Source organism: Coenobita brevimanus, chromosome 13 (genome assembly GCF_032717465.1).
Source record: "Coenobita brevimanus isolate Jiangsu-jjx chromosome 13, ASM3271746v2, whole genome shotgun sequence".
Lineage (NCBI taxonomy): Eukaryota > Metazoa > Arthropoda > Malacostraca > Decapoda > Coenobitidae > Coenobita > Coenobita brevimanus.
The window spans coordinates 12,662,426-12,668,546 of NC_136966.1; positions in this window are offsets into that span (position 1 = coordinate 12,662,426).

Here is a 6,121-nt window from a genome sequence, read left to right on the forward strand (position 1 = left end):
TATCACCAGCGTCAGTATGAAAACACTTCCATATTAGCACTGCAGTTGTATATATCAACACAGGAGCGGGATCAACGTAAATACGTAGTAGTGAATGTGACAACTGCGTGACCCCCTACACTAACACACAAGCACACGTATCTCACATGCACACACACACCTGTCCTTCCACAACACACACACACACACACACACACACACACACACACACACACACACACACACACACACACACACACACACCTCCTCCTACACATACCTTCCCCTTGACACACTCACACTTTTACGCAACCTTCCTCACACATCCCTCTAACTCTTACACACACACACACACACACACACACACACACACACACACACACACACACACACACACACACACCTCGTCTTATATATTCCCCTTCAGACACCCACACATATACGCAACCGTCGTCACACACACCCACACATCCCACTAACTCTTACACACACACACACACACACACACACACACACACACACACACACACACACACATACACCTCGTCTTACATATATCTTCCCCTTCAGACACCCACACATATACGCAACGTTCGTCACACCCACCCACACATCCCATTAACTCTTACACACACACACACACACACACACACACACACACACACACACACACACGCACACACACACACACACACACACACACACACACACACTCCCATACTCTTCCCTCCTCCCACACGCACACATAATAATCTCTTTCCACACCCACACATACATCCTCCCTCTCCTTCACCCACGTATACAGTCTCCTCTTCCCACACCCAGAAATACACTCTCCTCTTTCTTCACCCACACGTACACTCTCCCCATCCCACACCCAAACATACACTCTCCAATACCCACACATACATTCCCCCCTCCTACACACATAAATAGACTCTGCCCATCCCACACCCAAACATACATTCTCCTCTCCAGTACCCACTCATATATTTTCCCCTACCACACACTTACGTACACTCTCCCTATCACATACCCACAAGTACACAGTCCATTGCCCATACCCACACATTCATTCTACATTCCACCACATCCACACTACAGTACGCTCTCCTCTTCACACACTGAGGGACACACTCTGGCCCTTCCACACCCACATACACACTCTCCCCTCCTACGCCGACACAAACCGTACACTCCCCCCCCCCTTCCCACGCCTCCACACATTCTTCCTCACGCTTCCTCACACATTCTTCCCTCACACACTCTACACAGTCTTACAACGGTGGTCAGTGTGCATGTGGCTGGCTATGTTCTGTGTATAAAAACCCAGCACTGCTACTTTGGCTCTGAGTGAAGGACGGTGCACCAGTGTTTATGGGCAAGTTTTTACGCTGCGCAATAGGCTATCCCGAAAATATGATACGATAAGCATTTTCTGAACTTTATACCTGCACATTTTACTGCACCATACGTTTCATATTCCTATACATCATTACCCAGAATGATGCACTTTTTTTTTTTTTTTTTTCATAGTGAGATAAAATTTTTAGATATATGATGATATCAGGGAGCGGCCTATTTCGTCCGCTTCTCACTGTGGATTGTCAGACGAGAGGTACTGCACTTCTGTATACTTTAGCGGCCTTAGCGAAGGAATATCACACCACACCACACTCCACGCAATCACCCTCCCGCATAGCACCACTCATTGCCACGGGCATCAACCGAAAGGTTTTGAAACTCCCGTATCTAATACTTTTGCACTAGTTCCATTAGAATAGTTTCTTTCATAAATGAATGTGCATACTAATAACATCAGTGAGTTAGTGAATCTTATATTTAATATGTGTCCACCTCTGGGCATAGATTTAATAGTCTTGTGGGGTATCGGTAAAGACTGTTTCAGTAAAATTCAGTACACCATAATATTTGTTGTCCTAGACTGGGATCGAACTCGCACTCTTTCGGTCAGCAGACCACCTCACTAAACACTTGACTACCACTTCGCGTAATGGAAACTATATTAGAAAAAATATGCTCTTGAGAAAATATGTGCACATAAGCTAATATATTAACAATTTAAACTGTCATAATAGAATATTTATGACAACACTCAAACGTTTTTTATCAGGTGGTCCGTATATTATAGTACACAGTCCACTTCTAGTGTGTTGCAGGGACGTCTCGGTCGGCATTCCCAGTGTCAACCCTGCATCATTATTTGCATATCATAGCCCTCTCCGTGCTCTGTAGGGTCTAATTTTGTTGATCTACTGATTACATACTAAACTAGAATTTTCACGAAGCATCCAAAATGTTTACTTGTTTTCCTCACATCAGCAGACTGAGCCGTCCTAAAAACACACATGACATCATACAGAAATTGATGGACCTCCCTTATGTGGTCCTTTCTTGAACAGTGGATAGGGGAATGTATCATTTATCCGGCTGCTGTGTTGGTACAACCGTGTGAAGGCTCCTACATCGGTCCGGTGTGTGTGGTGGTATTAATTCCAGGTGGAGCAGGAGGTGGTGTAGTGATAAGTGGTAGGCTGGTCACCTGATGAGCCTCACGCCCGCACACAATGCCGTGCTGCGGCTCTTATCACGCACCGTGCGTCGCGCCGACACACTGATGTGCAGAATTAATTATTCAGTAGGGGCAAGAGTGAAGCATTAATCACTGACTCCAACAATTTATTTTATGTTCTTTTGTTGCTACCTCTTGCCCAATAAAAGTCTGTCTTATAAGCTGAAGAAAATTGCTTGGTGGTGGCAAGAATATTATCTTAAAATACGTCATCGGGCATAAGAAGCTAAAGAGGTATACGAAATGCAGGAGCTAGGTTAGGTTGAAGCAGGATGCAATGAAGGGTACTGAGACGACTGGAGACAACTTGTCGTATTCTAAGTTACTTTGATAATTTCGTAGATCCTCTTCATTGGTGATTTAATTTACAGTTACATCTTGCTCTCCTTTTGTATGCCACTGATACAATCTATGTTGATATTTAGAAGTAGATGAATTGCATGAGAGAGTTTTAAAAGTAGTGAGTAATATAAATCACTCGGAAAGAGGCGCTACCAAGACTCCTATGCCACCTAGAATACGTTTCTGTTTGTTGTCACCTAGAGGATGAGATACCTAGATATGACGTCACGCAATAGACTGATAGGTAGACAGTTCGATGGATAGGCAAATGAAGGCAGTGTTATATATCCAAGAATGACATAAATGAAAATCTTTATAACGGGTGTTGTCATAAATGGCAGATTATCATTATTAATCACGCATGATTCACCTATCAGCGTTAGTTGTTTATTAACTTACTGCCCTGGCTACTGTAATCTCTTTACCAACATCTCTCACTCTCTCTCTCTCTCTCTCTTTCTCTCTCTCTCTCTGTCCACACACACACACACACACACACACACACACACACACACACACACACACACACACTTGTCACACACACACACACACACACACACACACACACACACACACACACACACACACACACACACACACACACACACACACTTGTCCATACACACACACACACACACACACACACACACACACTATACAAGTGTGTGTGTGTGTGTGTGTGTGTGTGTGTGTGTGTGTGTGTGTTCACTTTAAATCACAAAGACCTCAAAGGAACTGTAAACTCTTTGTGGTCTTTGTGTCATTGTACCATACTCGTATGTAATTCATGTCAGTGTATCATTTTAACTTCCCTGTTTTATCCATATAAATCTATAGCTGAATCTGTTTATGTAATTCAAGCACTCTACCTCTGATCTGTGTACCTCTGTAGCTACCCTCCCCCTCCCTCATGACCCTCCCTCAGTCTCTCCAATAAAGTAATAGGGGGAAGGAAGGAGGGATAGATACAAGGCACAGGCTTCCTCTGGTCTGTGTGTCTGTGTAACTCTGGAACTCTCCTTTACGAGCAGTGTCAATGTCCGTGTAACTGCCCTCCTCTGTCCTGTCTCGTCCTTCCCGCACCACCACAATATTCCCCCTCAGGGTCCCAACAAGGCCACCTTGCTATCTCCACACACTATTATTCATCGTCCCGCCAACCATGACGTGGCTTCCTATCTGTTAAATCAAATGCAGGCAAAGGACGACTTCATTAACAGTGTGAGTATACGCCAGTGGTCGGAGGAGATGTATAATGATGATGATGATAAGGAGGGTGAGATGTATAATGATGGTGGTGATGATGATGATGATGATGATGGTGATGATGATGATGATGATGATGATGATGATGATGATGATGATGATGATGATGATGATGAGGAGGAGGAGGAGGAGGAGGAAGAGATGTATAATTATGATGATGATGATGATGATGATGAGATAAATAATGATGATGATGAGGAGGAGGAAGAGAAGGAGGAGATAAATGATGATGATGATGATGACGATGATGATGATGAGGAGGAGGAGGACGGCGACGGCGACGACGACGACGACGACTACGAAGGTGGTGATGATGCATGCCTGTAGACTGCAGGAGGGTCATTAAGACCAATAAACAACTTTAGTTAAACCAGTCTTCCCATGGAATATGCAGAAATTGAATTTACAACCAGTCTCTCTCTCTCTCTCTCTCTCTCGTCGTCAAGCAGTGTAGACGTCACAGTCCCAACACTCAACTGCTACTCTGTATTCCCCAGTGTAGAGAGCTACGTAATTAACGTGGCCAGTGGCGGAAGTCTTCCTCAAGCTGAATGAAATAGTTTGATGGTATAGAGTACTCGTAAAATCAAAGACATCATCGTCGTAAGATTGGTGTGAAGTTAACCAGAGCTGGACACTTGTCTTGCCATCTCCAGACGATATTATTCAATTTGGGAAGGATCTGTAGTAACAAAAAGGTTATTAAAGCTAAATATCTTTCTCTGCAGTCATAAAGGTAGGCTCACTCAAGCCGAATAATATAATCCGTTGATAGCGAGAATAAACTAAACAATACGTCACTGGATTCACGAAATTAACTTGTTCCCTTTGTCATGAAATTCTGCAGTAAAAGTCAGTGGCAATTAATTAAGAACAATCAAGACTCCTGAGTAATTCATTCCACAGACATCTGCACCACCGAGCTACATTTGCTCTGCTCAAGTAAACAGCAGAAGGAAATAAGGGATTAGAACTTCGTTTTTCCACGATTTTCAAAGCGTGTACAATCTACTCGTTTTGGTATGCGGATGAGGAAGAAGGTGCAGTTAAAGATAACAGTAAAGTTTACATTAACTGTCTTAGTAAATCTCTGAAGGCATCAAGGTGCTGGTATAAAGGGGGCCACAAAACACGGCCAATTTCCAACGAGACTTTTAAAAGAACATTCGCCGCGGTAACTTTTTTTTTTTTTTTTTTCTGGAGTTACGAGCTGAAGGAGTATTTATGACTAACACTTCTCCACCTGGCCACCCGCGGCCTGGAAATATATACAATGTAACTGTTGTTAATTGAGAGAGAGAGAGAGAGAGAGTTAAATACACAAACCACACAACATCCTGATGTCCTTTCCCGGTTATTCGATTTTAAAATTATTGAAAGATCTTACTTTTTAGTTATGACAGTATATGAACATGAAAGCAATGGAGAAAACAGAGGGTGACAGAGCGAGCATTAGATGGGGGGGATTAAAAACTTCATTGGTGAATTTTTCCGTTCTTTGTTCTCTTACCTGGCTTACAATTTGAACCTTGAAACCGCCTTGAAACAGGTATGAATATTTTTTTTTTTACATTTTGCGAGCTTGACTTTATCTGTGCTAATTTTTCTTTATAAACGGTCCCAAAGCGATTTTAGGGGACAAGGAGAAAAAAAATCTTGGAGCTGCTGATTTCAGAAATATTTGGCTCATAATCTGGCTGCAAAGAACTGAGATTAACTGCCACTTGCTGTAGCAACTAAAAAGAATTTTCGTATCAGTAGAACTATATACTGAAAGTATTTTTATTCTTGTTATGACCTTAAGCTATACAGATCTGTCTATCGATATATCTATATACCTAGGCTGCTTCCCACAAAGAAAGGGGGGTAGCCGAGACAGGACGACACACTCACAATTTACTCATCCACACACACACACATTTATTCGCATTTTAGCCCGAA